Raw genomic sequence first — 17,533 nt, 5'->3', positions numbered from 1 at the left:
GCACACCTGACTGTTACTATAGTTCTACATAGGATTGTGGGGACTGACTGTTAACTATAGTTTTACATAGGATTGGGGGCACACCTGACTGTTACTACATTTCTACATAGGAATTGGGGTGGGGGACACCTGACTCTTACTACATGTCTACATAGGATTGGGGGGGGTGGCACACCTGACTGTTGCAACATTTCTACATAGGACTGGGGGGCACACTTAACTGTTACTACATTTCTACATAGGATTGGGGGGGCACACCTGACTGTTACTACATTTCTACATAGGATTGGGGGGCACACATGACTGTTACTTTATTTCTACATAGGATTGGGGAGGCACACCGGACACTTATACACATTTTCTATGACTGTACTGGTATTTCAGGTACTCCATTTCATTCTGTATTCTAACCTATCATGGTGACTAGAGGCATATCAGTGTACTACAGGTCTTAGGTTTGATTGACCTACATTTCAGTTTCTGACTTCTTACCCTTCAGAACTAACATCCCACTGCCTGACCTGTTGCAGTCTGTCTGTGTAGGTCTGGGGGGATGTTCTCCATAGCCATCAATCAGAGGCCTTAGCACAACCTTTGTTTGTGTTTGTCTACACCTGTCCTGCTGGCTGAGACTGTTGTTGGGTATGTGAGCCTCCCTGACTGGCATGTGTGTGCCCAGCACATTTCCTGCAGTACGTTTTGTCACCTTGTCTAGTACTGGCTACTATGGTGACACCAGTATTGGTTACAGATCTCATGCTGCCACTTTAGGTGTCTACTATTTGTTGGCATTCCATTAAGCCAGCCAATTCCCTTGCATGCTCACATCCATACCATTGATACAAGTAACAACACATTCTACTCCATTCAGCAATTGGTAGGAAGAGTGACTTACCTTGTGACTGTGCCAGTATTGAGGATGGTGCTGGAGGGCTGACTATGTCGGATGCACATAGTACACTCCCTATACATGGTTAAGCACAGGTAGTGTCATGTTTGGCATCCTTTTTACTGTACGTGTGAGTCAGAGAGAGGTGTCATTCCCTGGATCCCTACCATGTCAGTGTATGTGCTATGCATTGCCTCTTTGTCAAGGCCTGGGCATACTGGGCATGCCTCCTTCTGCCTACTGGGGAAGGCTCAGGTTGTTCCTCCTCTGAGTCACTCTGTGCCTGTACAGGCCTTGGCAATTGCAGGGGGCTGTGTGGCCTTGCCCCGTGCTGTTTCCGCAGGATCATATTGTGTAGCATGGCACATACGATGACAATTTGGGTACATGTAGCTGGTGAGTACTGTAAGGCTCCACCAGATGTGTCCAGGCATTGGAACCATGACTTGAGCATCCCAAACACATGCTCTATTATGATTCTGGTCTGTGCATGTGCCTCATTATGGAGTTCTTGTTCAGGTGTGTGTACATTTCTGATGGGTGTCATCAGCCACAGCTCCGGTGCGTAACCAGCATTCCCCACTAGCTGACTGTAAGGGATGTCCCCAATGGCAAATCTCTGGCACAGCTGCATCAAATGCCAGATGTGGGAGTCATGATAGATTCCAGGGCAGCCATCACACACATTCATTATAATGCCCTGGGCATCGCACATAACCTGGTAGTTGATGGAGGGGAAGCCCTTGCGGTTGATATAGACCCTACCCCGCTAACCGGGTGGTGCTTTGATGCATATGTGTGTGCAGTCTATAGCATCCACTACCTCAAGGGATTCTGCTAGTTGGTGGAAGAGACGCATATTGCTGACCAACGCCTCACAGTTTTTGAGAAAATATACATGCTCACCAGCATGTGCTGACATGGCATCCAGGAAATGGTGGAGTACCCTGGATGCTGATGCCTGTGAGATCCCCATGATATCCCCAGTTGGCCTTTGGAAAGTAGTTGTGGCTAGTATTTTTAAGCCAACACATACCTTGGTATCCACAGGGATGGGTTGCCTCTGTTGGTTCTGTGTGTGAGGCATGGTCGGCATAGCTCAACAATTTGCTGTAGGAGGTCCCTGTCCACCCTATAGCACTCCACTATCTCCAGCTCATGTAGCCCCTGGTAGGTTACCCTGGGTCTGTACACTCTTCTCCTTCTCCTCAATGTGGGTTGGTCAACAGCATTCTCATCTTCACCACCCTCAGCCTCTTTCACATGTTGATGTATGATAGCTGCTGCAGCCACTATCATTTTGTTGCTTTTGTTTGGTAAAACCACCCTGCTTGTGTACACCAGTGGTGTAGAGTATGTGGGAAAAAAACAGAAGGTAAGGTGTTTGCATAGTTTATAGTGGTGTGCTTGGCTAGTTTGCTGCCTGTATAATTGCCTGATTCTGATACATTTCACCTGCCAGCTATGCAAGTTCTCCTTGATTACCTTCCTACTGCTGTTTTCCCTTCCCATTGCCTTCCTGATTAAGCCCAGGGGTGCACCACGCAAACACAGTGCTCAGATGTGCATAGAGTTGCTATTTCATGGTTTCATTTTTTTTTTCTTTAAAACCCGGTGCGTGCCACGCACACCAGCTTAGGCAATATAAAGAGTGCTAGGCAGCCTCAAATACACCTCCTTGCTTAGCTCTGCTAAGCTAAGGGCAAACCCGAGCCACAGGGCTCTAATAAGCTTGCAGTATGCCTGACACCCCCCCCCATGATGTCAGCTAACTCTTAGCTTGCACCATGCTATTCCTCCACTTACACGGTTGGGTGCTTGCTAGCATTGAGGTGAAATCTGGGATTCAGTATCATTCCCCTCATTTGCATAGGATTGCCTGCTAATGCATAGTTACAAGTCCCACACTGAGCCTTCCCCGTTAGCAACCACTATTCACTGGCCAGGTTGTCTTCTGCCTGCCATTAAGTATAATGGCAAATTAGTGATTTTGGATACAATGCTTATTTGAGTTTTTTTTTATTTTCATCCTGATCCCATTTGCGTGCTGCTGCCCTACGCTTAAACAGCTGAAATCGGCTAAAAAATAAAAGTTACTTTTCTTATTTTGGCAACTGTTTTCTATGCCAATAGCCATATATTTGGCCATTGGAATGCTTTACACGTGCTATACACCCTTTATTTGGAGCTGTCATGGCTTCATTTTGTAGTTTGCAGATGTACTCGGTTACTGAGTACGTTTCTGCACACTACACTAGTCCTACACAGCCAGCTGACAGCTTTCTGGATCACAAATTCACCTCATTTGCATATATTTTACCTGCAAATGGCGTAATTTGCATACTGGAGCTGTGTCCTTGCAGGAATAGTGCAGGAGTACTTGTGCACATCTCTGGAGCTTATTCCTGGATCGCACGGCGGCCATATTGCCTCCAGCAGCTTCTGCACTATTTCGGCACGCCATCCAGAGCTTGCTGAATCCAGGGGCTGGTCTTATTTTTGGGGAAATGTGGTAATATATATATCTCTATATATATATATATATATATATATATATATATATATATATATATCTCGAGAGATAGATGCATATAAATCTCAATCTCTCTCTCTCTTTATATATATATATATATATATATATATATATATATATATATATATATATATATATATATATATATATCAATAGATAAATATCTATTTGCATCTGTATGTTTTTGTGTGCATGCATGCTGGTGTGTGCTGCATTTCCCCTTGTCTTTATAGCCTCAGCCATGGTTGAAAAGAGTCAGTGAAAGGCCAGTTCACATCCACAATTTATAAGCAAACAAACAAATAAATAAATAAAAAAACACAAAATCATAAATAAAGAGAAATGTACATGAAACATAGCAATTCAGCTTGTTTTGGTAGCCTGAGTGTGTTTCCCTCTCCATAAAAGAGATGCCAAAACATCTTTAATATAAGTAGTTTTAGTGTTTTGGATTAAGTTCCAGATAAGGAGGAATCTAATTTCAGTCTGCATGGGAGTCATGTAGTTCTTTCAATATGCTTTTGAACATTTTCTTTGTCTATTTCAGATTTCCTTGTAGTCAGCTTAATTTCATCAGCTACGGTGGTTTATTTTTTTTTTTAGTTTTAGTTAATCTTTAGAGAATGTGAAGTACAACTCTATGTGAGTTTGCATGTATTTTCAGCTGACAGTGGGACTGTCAGCGCTCATTGTAAATTGCTTTTTATTAATGTTGCATTGCTAGTGTTTCACTTTTCAATATCAATAAAACATTACAGTACATACTAACTACTTTATGGAAGGCAACCAATGTAGCAAAATGCCAATAACAAGGCAGAGTTTCAAAAGAAAAGATGACCATCTAGAGATAGAAACCAAAAGCAGTAGAAACAATCGCCGCTGACCCCTGTCTGCAGGACAGACCTTTCACTTCACAGTTATGATATCAAGAGTTGTCATCACTTGTTTCCTGGCCTGTCTTGGGCATTGCAAAGAGGAGCTTTCCTTGCCTTTCATAGATCAATGACATTTAACACATCAAAGCAGTGGATTATGGAGGTATTGCCAAGGGGGACTCTATAGAGCTTGTTCAAAAATCATTTCCAGGCCCCAGTTTTTTTTTTTTTTTTTACTGCAAGGTATTAAATTCTCTTAGCCATGTAAGCGCTTCAAAAACTTATACTTATCAAGTGAGTAAAACAACTTTCTGAAGCACAAAAAGGAGAGGGATTTATTTATGTTTTCTTTTTCATAGTTGCAAATAAAGAAAAACAATGAAACTAATTTCACATTTGTCAAAGCTGAGTAGATTTATGAAGACAGAAAGGATCAGGAAGCTGATTCTGCAGTTCCTCTTACCTCTCCTGCAACAGCATGCTTTTGCAATGACCTTGAGCATTCACATTGTCTGTCTTCATGTCCCAGACTTGGATTCCAATAGCAATTTTCTGACGTTCAGGATAGGCAAGTTTCACTTTCAAACTTTTTTTGTCTTACTCCTTGACCTTGCCACTACACCCAGAGTATTTACTAAATGTCTAGCCCCCACATTTCGTTTGTATTTATTCTTACCTGCTGGACAGTCTTTTTAAGGAGTTCCAAAAAATGATAGAGTCTACAATGCAAGAAATAATTATATTTCCAAAATCTAGATATACTACTCAACATTCAAAGGTTGACCTTGTTTCCTCACAAAAAGAGGCTTCTGTGAGCAGTCTTGGATACAAAAAATATATTATAGCTCTCCCTCAGAGCAGGATTCAAATGATATTTTTCTTTGGTTATACCACTTAACAACCAACAAATTCTAAAAATTCAAGAGTGCATGTCTTCCTTCTTCTTAATGGTTCCTTTGGTAAGATCACACATGAGATAAATCCAGTGTTGTGTGGGTGACTTGTGAAATCAGAAAAAATAGCATATAGGGTTCAACTTTCCAGCTTTAATATCATTGATCAAGGAATGCCATTGTAGTGCATGGATTGCTCTGATTACACTCCAAAATCAGAAAAAAAGATAAACTTGTGTAACAGTGCTTTCAAATGTGTGTATGTTACATACCCCGTAAGCACTGTTATGGTCGAGGATAAGGGAAGAGATGTTCCTTCACTCTCAAAAGACACTGGCCTGAACATCTTTCTTTCTATGTCCATGTAAGTTTACAGATGTCAGTCTGTAAGTAACTTATTTAAATTAGGTCAGTATTTAAAACTTGTCCCTGATTTTTTTTTCTTACTCGCTGTCTATACAACAGCACTTGCTAAGTACTTTATTGGCGTTCAAAGCTGGTAAAACACTACAGCATTTTTTTGAAACAGGTAGTACATGGAGTAGATAAAACTCTTGGCACTACAAAGAGTTATGCTTGGACTCTACTAATCATAACCTGTTATTATGTGTTTTCATCATGGGTGTCAAGATTTGCTTAATATAGTTTTGCAAACAGTTTACATTCCAAGGCTTCAAAACAAACAGATGGCGCAGTGGTGTTGTTGCATCACAGCAAGAGATTTTCTGGCCTATTCTTGGCTGGAGTGCCTTCTGTGTGGAGTCTGCATATCCTCCCTGCATTCATGTAGGTTTCCTCTGGGTGCTCTGGTTTCCTCCCATGTTTCAAAGATATACGTCTGGAGCATTTCTCCTTGGGTCTCTGCTGAAAATTGGTTTCATTCCAAGTCTGACTTTCCCGCCAAACAAATGTTAAATAAATAGTGGATACTCTAACTATAAATATGAAAATCTCCCAAGATTTGGCTCTGCACAGGACTTTACAATGAGACATAGTATTGAACTACAGATATATCTGTTTGCCTCATATCTGAGCATACAGTTTCTAGTGTTTTGTATTTTAGCTTGCTTCACCCCATAGTTCTGAAAAAAGCAGCATTTTACTTCCATGAAAACAGAGACTTCTATATGTTTTCTTGCATTATTTTCTAATAGCAAAGGTAGTTCTACAGGTAATAAGAAAATTTAAGATTAACTTTCTAATCTAGCCAAGACAAGCATGGGTGACTCTACTAACTTGACCATCAATAATAGAGCCCTTGAGGCTGCCTCTCCTAAGCAATCTGCTCTCTATCAGCAAAGAGGGAAGGTTCTCCATTCCACACTCAGAGTTCTCCTCCTAACACAATAGAAGGTATCTAGTTAATTCCTGAAAGTATTTTATTCTTTGATGATATTTTGCTTAGTATAAAAGAAGCTAAGAGACACAATACTAAAAAATCTTGCCTTTCTAATTGAGTAAATTTTTCCATCCATTGGTGTAGATAATATCTCACCTCCTCATGTATTGGCGCACCTAGCATCAGTGTTCTATACTCATCAGTTCAGATAACACCTTTTAGCCATATTAGCCAGCTTAAACATGGTGATTCCTTTAGCTACCAGCACATTTGTTAAGCAATACCTAAAGGATGTTTTATATTTAAGACCTTCTAGATATCAAATTGGTCCATCTTATTAAATACATTTAGTTTTACTTAGGCTCAGTTTAACTCTGCTGGTACCCATATTCTCTAGTGATGTGAAACTTTTATTTTGGAAGACTTCTCCAATGACTTTTTTTTAGAATAATTTCTTACTTTAACACCATAATATTTAAGGAGCCTTCAACAGTTTTCCACAAATAAAGGGCATCTTTATAAACAGATTCATCCTTTGAGCCAAAGATGGTGTCTGAATCAATCCATTTCTGGTTAGAAAGGATCATGGCTGTTGGCGGAGAGTTTTTATACAAAAAAGAGGAAGCAGATGGTGGATAATTAGATCTGAAGAAGGATCAGTATTTGGATCTGAAAGCGCTTATCTTTGAGAAGTTGATCCACCTTGGTTCTACAAGTTGAATAGACTTTATCTCTTTGGCTGAAACAACTTTTATTTTTTATTCATGTTCAATAAATATTTTAGAATTTTATTGAGAACATTTTTTATTTGGTGAAAAAGGAAGTGGATGCCCTAGCTTGCTGTTGGTGTTTTGGATTTAAATATATATATATATATATATATATATATATATATATATATATATATATATATATATATATATATATATATATATATATATATATATAGGTTCATAGATTCATAGATAGATAGTAGGCTATCTGCCCTAGGGCATTTATAAGCCTAGCCAGAGTGTATTTGGCTTCCGCCTCCCTATTAGATTAGCCTACTGTGCCTCTGTAAAGTAGGTCACAGAAGGTACCCTTTTAAGATTAGTTTACTGTGCCTCTGTCTAGCAGGGACAAAGAAGAAATCCCAGGGGTGAATTTGCGATTTCCCATCCACGTCAGATTTCGCTTGAAGAGGGTCAGCGAGGGGCTATGTCTAACATGAATTGGGATTGTATTCCAGAGTGGGGGGAGCCTCTGGGAAATTAATCTGTCCCTCCAGCATGTCCTATTTATTTTTGTGCTGAGGTTTAGGTCCCTGGAGCATGTAGCTCTAAGGGACTTGGATTTTTTGAGGTGGAGCATGTCCATTAATTCTGGGTTTGACATGGCTTTGTACATCAGGCATAGATCACCTCTGAGTAGGCAGTAAGCAACTGAGTAGAGCTGGAGTTTCTTTAGTCGAGCTGCATAGGACAACTGTTTGTAGCCCATGATCCTCTTGGTGAGGTACTTTTGGGGTCTCTCCAGTTGCTGCAGGTGTCGGGTAAGGTACATCCCAAAAGGGGCATTGTATTCAATTATGGGCCTGATGAGTGATGAGTAGAGGGGCACAATGACCTCTCTTGATCTAGATGCGAACCCTTTCATGATAAGGTGGGCTATATAGAAGGTCTTTCAAACCACTTTGGCAACGTGATTATCAAAGGAGAGATTACTATCTATGTTGGTCCCCAAATCTCTAATTACTTCTTCCATACTTAATGGATTACCACCTATGTGGTAATTTGTGGGCACCTTGTTTTTCCCAAAGGGATGACTATGCACTTTTAGCATTTAGCTTGAGGCCGTGGCTCTGGCACCAAGCATCCATCTCTGTGAGACCCTTTTGGAGGATGCTTGTGTCAGCTGGAGATTCGATTATGGCCCCAGTTTGCAGTCATCTGTGAACTTTGTCAGCCATAATCCCCGTGTTAGCCTGAACCTCAGAAGTATATACCAAACAAGAGAGGTCCCAGAACTGAGCCCTGTGGGATGCCACTTGTAACTGGTTTGGATTCGGACATGGCACCTGTGATTCTGACCATGTGGGTTCTATCTCTGAGCCAGTTTGCAACCCATCTTGTGATATAGGGGTTGATATTTAAGCTGGTAAGCTTATTTATGATGCCCAAGTGGGGTATTGTGTCAAAGGCTTTTGCGAGGTCCAGGTAGGCTGTGTGGACTACCTTACCCTCATCTATGGCTTTGGTAACTGTTTCAAAGAAATCAACTAGGTTTAAGAGGCAAGATCTGCCCTTAACAAAGCCGAATTGGGAAGGGTCCAGTGTCTGGAGGCTCCCAATGTCTTTGTTTATGAGTTCCATGATAATAAGCTCCATTGCTTTACAGACCAGACTAGTCAGGCTTATGGGGCGATAGTTTCCAGGGTCCGTTGTGGCACCACCTTTGTGGAGTGGGACCACTGTAGCTGTACGCCATTCTTTGGGTACATATCCTGTAGTAAGGCTAAGTTTGAACAGTGACTTAATGTGAGGGTTCAGTTCTTCTTGGAGCTCATGTAAGACACAGCCTGGGACACCATCTGGTCCCATAGATCCTGTGTTTTTTGCTTTGGAGAGGGCAGCTTTCACCTGTGCATCTGTGATATCAGGGAGGTTACATTCAGTTGGGATAGGTATTTGCTCCTTTGGGGGGGAAGGGGGGAGAAGTTTGCACTGAATCTGTTTGCCAGGATGTTGGCTATGTCTGTAGGTTCGGTATATTTTGTACCGTTATGCAACAGTTCAGAGCATATCTGGGAGTTTCCGCCCATGTTCCTGACATAACTAAAGAAGGCCTTGTGATTATCTTTAGTGTCTAGGGCAATTTTTCTTTCAAAGCTGGCCTTTGATGATTTTATGAGGGATCAAAGTTTTTTGCTAATACTGATCAGAGATGCCTTCCCTTTTTGGGATTTTGCTCTGTCATGTAGTAGCTTCCTCCTTCTGTTGTATAGCTTATTTATGGCCGGGGTCCACCAGACCGGTCTCCTGTTTTTGGAGGAGTGAGTCTTGGTTTTATTTGGGATAGCACAATCCATTCATTCCTGCAGGTGCTCATAGAGTGCATTTGTAAAGGATTCTGCGGATTGAGCTGTATTATCCTCTGGCCAAGGGGCTTTGAAGGATTCCACCTCAGTCTTGAGAAGTGCAAAGTTGGCTTTTGAGAAATTCGTTACAGTGATTTCCTTGGCTGGGGTGGGGACGGGATATGGATGTCCAGGGAAATTTGTTTATGGTCTGATCTTACCAATGAGGGGTTTACCTCTGGTGTGGAACATAGAGTCCCCATGTTGGTGATGACCAGGTCCAATATGTTGTTCCCTCTTGTGGGAGTGGTGACCAGTTGTTCCATTGCTTTAGAGTTTATAAATTCAAGGAACCGTTGGGCGAGGGTGTTTGGGCTTGAGTAGTTTTCCCAGTCAATGCTTGAGTAGTTGAAGTCACCCAATAACATAGTGTTTGGAGAGACCTTCATATTCTCCAGTGTTCTCAGGAATGCCAAGTGGGGTTCCTGTAATAGGGAGGGTGTTCTGTAGCAGGCTACAAACTGAAAGGAAGCTTTGTCCACTGTTAGTTGCACATGGATGGTTTCCGATGCTTCGTGTAGTGCCACTAACCTGGAGGTGTAGGTATCTTTGATGAATATGGATACTCCCCCTACTTTTGTGCTTCGGTCCGAGTTTTGGGGCCGAAACGCAAGGTATGAGTTATAACCTGGTAGTGCTGGGGTGCTCTCAGGAGCCTTGAACCAGGTTTCTGTTACTGCACAGACATCAATTTTCTCCATACTGAGGAGAGCCTCGAGTGCGTGCATCTTGAGATTTAGACTTCTGGCATTGAGTAGCATTACCTTTAGTTTTTTTATCCTTGGGTTGTCTATGGAGGTGGGTTTGTCCTTTGAGCCTTGCCTAAAAAGGCACTATAGGGGTGGCAAGAGCCTTGGCCAGTATATGAAAGCCTAAGGGTGACAGGTGCAAGCCGTCCCTAGCGAAGCAACGTGGCTTGTCGAGCATGTCATCCCAGGCAGACAGACACTGGATCCCCTTTGAATGACACCAATACTTTAGCCACTTGTTGAAAATGATCATTTTGTCTTTATACTGTGGCATCATTCTTGGTGAGGGCAGGATGCTACTCAAGGCCAGGTTCATACCAGTCTGGGCTACATGGTCAGAGAGCTCCTCTATGTCTCTTTTCATGTAGTTCAGGGAGGTATGTCTCAGGTCATTCACACCAGCATGGACAATGACGGAGTCATACTTGTACTTGCTTTGGAGTGACCTGAGTGCTTGCATTATGTGGCAGATCCTGGCACCCAACAGGCAGCTTACAGTGACCTTCTCCTTGTTCAGTCTGGTGAGCAGGACGTCAGTGTGCCGGACAATAGAGTCCCCTATAACAAGTGTATTTGGTGTGATGTTTGGCCTTAAGGGCTGTGACTGTGAGGCACACTGATTTTGTGAGATATGTGATTCGTGGGTATTGTTGAGGGGTGGCTGTTGCTTGGATATCTGCTTAGGAGGTCTTTGCTGTTTAGGCAGATTTTTATTTAGAGCCCCCGAGTATGTTTTTGTGTGTTTATGTGTTGGGTATGCAGATGCAATAGGTCTGTGTGAGACTGGATTTGTGGTGTGGGTGGTTACCTTTTCCTCCTGACTGACTGTGCCAGTGTTGGGTTGAGAGAGCTCTGCCTCCAGTTTGGCTGTGTAACTGCATCTCTCACATGTAATAGAGTTTGTTGGAAGGAGGAGAGGGTTGTCTGTGTACATAAGGCAATTGTAACATTGCCTCAAAATTCCCAGATTCACCAGCTGGACTGGAGAGTAACCTTAAAACTGACCCTTGGACATACCAGATTAGTATAGGGAATTGTTTTTTTACTGATCAGATTAGGGAAGGGAACTGATTTTTCACTTGATCAGGAAGGACCAATTGGGAGCCTAATACTTATGAGAAGTCAAGGAGGGTGTAGTGCTTTAGTTAGTTAGCGTTTCCTTATAAGAGCTGAGCAAGTGCAAGGCTTTAGAAAGAGAATAGAGTGATTACTTTGAGAGTTTGAACAGTTCTAAGGGAAAAAGTGAAGAGCAGACTTTGTGGAGCCTGGAATAGTTTAAACCTGTTTAGGCGGTGCTGCCCAACGCTGCTCAGTGCACAAAACTGTGCAAAAAGAGAGTTGTAGGGTTTTAAGAGAGACAGAGATCAAGGAGTTTAGAATTGACCCAAAATGGCCAATAAAACTACAGCTTCTAGGTAGTAACCACTCCTCCAAGGACAGGCAGGCTGTTCAGTGTTAACCACTCCCACTGGTGAACACAGAGACTTCCCTTTAGCCCAAGCAAGCACTGTCTTTCTAGACACTTCCAAACAGTTCAGAACAGCAAATCTGTAACTGAACTTTCTTAACTTTCAGAAAGTGGGAAAAAAGCAAGATTTTTTTGTTTGTGTGTGTGTGTGTGTGTGTGTGTATACATATATATATATATATATATATATATATATATATATATATATATATACATATGTGTATGTATGTATGGAACTTTATAAACAATCCACCCTTATGGACCCTATAAGATGCATTGCTTTGTAATCTGCCAACCATATAATTAATTATGCAGTAAAGAGCTATATGATGTATATGCTACAGATCTGTAAGTATATTAACCATGTTAGCAGCTGCACAAAAGATAAGATCACTGCTACAGTATAAGCCCCCCCACCCCGATATCCTGTATGCAGTTTAAGTCTGGTAAAAATATGCTTACTAATAGGTCTTCTTTTATTATACCATGACTGATTGGCCAGCGCATTATTAATCAGAGTTATACATAATGGAAAAGGTCCGCTCGCCCTTTTTTTTCCATTAGTATATAACGCTATCTTTCTACACTGTCTCTATGTTAAATGGGTTTAACATAGTGAGACATAACAGACATCTCCATTGCTTATTTTAAAACTGTCTCGCTATGTTAAACATTTTTCGACATAGTGAAAAAAAAGTAAAGGAGATCTTCTCTCTTGCTTTATACAACTCTGATGTACTGCACAAGCGCGCACAAGACAAGCGACATGTTATATGAACTGCCCTCATGTATGCAGGCATAAGGGGCGTATTTATATATTATAATATGATCTTATCTTAGTCTTTAAGAAAATGAGTATATGTAATAGTAATAACCCACTTATTGTGTGGGTAATGCTGTTACGCGGGTTAATGGCTGGCATTGTCCTAGCTTTCCACCGGACCAAACCGGACCAACAGGGTAAATCAACATTACAACACAACCGTCAACCAGCATAATCTTTACCTCCCTTTTATGAACATTACAGGTAGTTCCTACGTTATGTAGATCACTGGAGCTGTACTTTATTATACTACAATTAGCTGGATTTTGGTGTGTTTACATTCCTATATACATTTAAATGTTGGTGTTTTGCTTTCATACTTATAAAACCCACCACTGGTAAGCATTCGTAAATAACTGCATACATATTTATGGGTAGACTTGAAATGAAAAATGCCAAGGTGGGAGTGAGGGGGGCTTAAGAAGGTTTCAGTATTGTTGCTAGGGTGTAAATCGCCTTTCCTGTTTCTTTCTCTCTCACTCTCTCTTACATCTCCTGTCATATTGAGCCTCTTACACTTATTTGAAGAAAGGCTTTTCTAGATGTTAGTGCTAAGGACTAAGGCTATGAACTGCTCCTCAACTACTTCTGGTAGTCCAGTGTTTGATTCCTTCTGCACTCATTTATCCACCTGTTTGACTCTAAGCAATTCACTTGACTTGGAAGTGCTATTGGACTGCATCTGAAAAAGATCCATGTGAATCCTTTCCTGGGATTCACTAATCTTTCATGCAGGAATAAGTTATCTCTGCATGAAAATGACTGCTTAAGAGCAGCATGGCAGTGCACCATGCATAGTAATGAAGGCATGCTGCCTCTGCTCCTAAACGGACATGGAGCATGGATGAGTGCAGGGGGTGTGTCTGAGACCAGAGCTCTCACAATACACACACCCCTGCACTCAAGAAGTGCCATTCGGCAATTAAAATGAGTGAGAACGCTCATAGGATGTTGCATACCTCCCAACTATACAAATCTTCACAGAATGTCCAGATTTGTTGCCCATACAGTTGGCCTGTACCCCATTTGTCCTGGGAAATCACTGGGATGATGTCAGGATTGAAGCCATTAAATAATGGCATACATTTGTGTCTCAGACACCAAATCCATCAGAAACGTGTAATTTTAAAACAGATCCTGTTACTCTAACAACTTACCTAATTTATAAGAGCACTATTTAAAATATGTCCCCAGTTGTACCCAGTTTGTTAAGCTTTGTTTAGATAATTTGCATGAAGAGGTTGAAAGATATTGAAGATTGCTAGGATGTCTGCCAATATGTGCAGATGCATGCAGGAGTCCACAACAATAAGTGTAATCTGTCCCTTCCTAGATAAAATAACAGTACAGAGATTTTATTTTATCAAACAGATTAAATTTAACTGTAGGTGCGCAGGTTTGCCCATTGCTTAGCTATGCATACTGTAGCTTAAATAGCACAAGAAGATAAATAGCAAGATACATTTAGTTCAAACTGTACTGCAATAGTGTAGTGGTCAGAGCGTTTGCTGTATGCGCAGTCATTTCCAGGTCAATCCTCACTGTAGTAAATTCCATTTTCCATTTGAAAGCAATTTATGAACATTTTTTTTTTGCTGTATAACCTACTAAATAACATATATTTGTGAACTGGAGTATTGCATTAAGTGCAGATGTGAGGTGTCATTGTAATAATGTGGTAAAATCCATAGATAAACACAAGTGCCCCATACAGTATATGCACACATGAATCAGGGATACTAAATGAAGTTACAATGTATAATGAATGATAAATCCATAGAGTGTCCAAATCTACCACTTTCCCAAGAACCATGTTTCATTTCTTTCTAAATTAGTGTGGAGGTAAGTGGGAGTAAGAACTTTTAAGCAGTAGTAAGTGGGTTCAAGCCTGTTTGCATGGGGGTAAGCAATTTGCACACAGGGTAAGCAATTTTGAAGCTAACTCTCTGTAAGCATATTTAACCAAAAGTTAGCATTGCTTACCATCATGCAAACCCACTTATACTTGCTTAAAAGTGCCTTAATAACTTTATATCCAACAGCCCCTGTTCTGCCCAGCAACAAAATAAACAGGCCTTGCAGGTCTTGAGCCCAGGACCCTGTACACTATAGTCACAGCAGTTAACCAGTAAGCCATCACAGCTGCACATAAAATTGAGGTATACCCAAACAGATCCTCACTATAGCAAAATCACAATTTACATGTGAAAGGAATCTATAAACAGTTTTATGTTGTATAACCTACCACATAACATATATATGTGAACTGGAGTACTGCATTAAGTCCAGATGTGAGGTGTCATTGTAATAAAGTGGTGAAATCCTCCAATAAACAAAGTACCCCATACAGTGTATGTACACATGAATCACGGATACCAAACACATATATAATGTGTAATGAATGATAAATCAATGCCAAACAGAAAATAGTGTGCAAATTTAAAAATAAGCAATGCTAAGCATTGCACACTTCTGATTACTAGGTGTAAGCAATGTGTAGCCCAGTTAAAAAGATTTGCCCATTGGTATGCCCCTTTAAGCAATGACAACCTTAGGTAAGCAGGTTTGCCAATAGCTTAGCATTTTCAAAACCATCCAATCATGGCAAAGTGATGGAAATCGGCCCTATTTAAACTCCACAGGCAGGAGTACATCCCATAACTGGTTGCAGCTTCCTCCTGTAAGCACTATGGCTGGTGCTAGAGAAAGATTGCGCTTCCGAGCGCAACACTGGGGCAACCAGGAGTCCAAAGTCATGACAGGACTCCTCGTTAAAGACTGCTGTAGGGCCAGTACCAGGGTTCCCAATACAAAGCGGAAACCTGGGACTGTCTCACCCGTGACCTCACCAGTGCCACTGGCATAACTCGAACTGGTCAAGCATCATTATGCCGACCTGAAATGGAGGAAGAGAGAGCTCTTGGATCAGTGGCTCCAAGACGTTAGGCAGACGGGTGATGTCGCAGCTGTGTGTAAGTATCATTCTACTACCTGTTTAATAATTGCCAGCTCATGTATATTATGGATAGATATGACTAAATATTCTGAAATGGTATACTGAAATGTATAGATATATATGTATATACACATACACACACATATACATATACATATATTACTATGTATAGATATGTATAGAAAAATACATATTTAGAGGGTGCACAGAATATTGAACAGCCAGTATTCCTACAGTTGCCAACTTTTAAAATGGACAGTATATGATTCTCTCATACAAAAGACAATTATTCCATGAAACATATACCCACAGAGAAGTCAAAGGATATCACACCACACACAGGTTTGCATACATAAGAAAGGTTTATTTGTGTACTATTACAGTTGTATATGCCATGTCATATAGCTGTTAGGTGCTTGAAATACATACTAACTGAGTAACGTAACTCTCAAGCAAATCATTTTATACAGGAATCTGAAAGCTTATTATATGTTGCTGTCCAGGCCAAGGCCTTCAAGTCGTACAACAGTAAAGAAACACTAGGCCAGTAGATAACAATCAATCAACAGTATGTAATGCAGATGTAGTTCAGCAGCATCCAATCACACTCAGTACTCAACCCCTAGGGGGAAAAAAATTAAGTTGTCACAATGAAGATGTATCTGTTACATAACAATGCTTAACTTAAAACAGCACTATCACACTGACAACGAGAACAGTCTGTATGACAGTAAGCACTAGGCCACCAATGTTCCCAATGTGAAATGTATGAAAATGTACAGCCATATACATTAAGGTGTCTTACTACTGATATCCCTCACGTTGCAACAGCCTAGGTTATATCTAGTGCATACCCCTCCTGTATAGACTGACTTACAGGGGCATACAACACTGTTACATGCACTGACCTCTGGACTACACAAGGGCACATAAATTTTGTCCAGCTGTAGCCTACAAATATATGGACCCTACCCCACAATATGTGTGGGGACCACAGCATCACTAGAATGATGGCAGGAATGGCAGCATGACATAATCATAAGCCACTACTTAACAACCTCTTACTGCATGACATATAGACAAATCCTGGTATATAGGTGGAGGACTGAGGCTAGAACACAGGGCCATATTTGCAATATTATTGTTATACACTGAGAAAGTTGCTGGTATTACAGGATTGTTTGCAACATACCCTTAGTCAGAAATATGAAGTCAGAAACACAAATTAATGTTGCCATTGTACTGATAGCACTCAACAGACAGAATGCCAGTGATATATCTGTGACAAGATCTGTGTGGTGGAAAGACAAAACATAACAGGCAATCCTCTGGCCATCATGTGGCTAGGCCCACAGTTGAGAGCTATGCAGCCAGACGGCATTCCATGCTAAACTAATATGTACACACAACCCTTGTAACACTAGTAGTATACAATGCATATAACAACACTGCTCACACTGTCTGTAGGTCTGGAACCTTATACAAATATGTAGTTGGCCTGTGTCTGCAAGTCATCTTGTAAGAGGTATTGCTACCTGCTGTCTGTAACACTGCTGGCCACACACAGGAAGGATGTCCACCATACAGGAAAGGTAAAGGGACCATGCCCACATGATTTATGAATTTATACTAGTGGGTTGCCATGACAGTGGTAATTGGAAGTACTACACAGCAGGCTGCATGCAGGTAGCAAGTGGTGGACACTGATTGGTGCAGAGGCCATCACCTGATCATGTGCATCACCTACAAAATCCATGCTGCAATCTATTCAAAGCAGTTCAATCCATGTAGTAGAGAGAGAGAGAGAGAGAGAGAACAAACTAACTAAAACAAACAAACACACATCCATCCATCCACACAGCAAACTGTATCCAGAAGAGATGAATACAA

The sequence above is a fragment of the Protopterus annectens genome, chromosome 13.part0 (genome assembly GCF_019279795.1).
Source record: "Protopterus annectens isolate FY-2018-M chromosome 13.part0, PAN1.0, whole genome shotgun sequence".
NCBI lineage: Eukaryota > Metazoa > Chordata > Ceratodontiformes > Protopteridae > Protopterus > Protopterus annectens.
The sequence above is the reverse complement of the archived record's forward strand: the minus strand, read 5'-3'. Positions refer to the sequence as shown.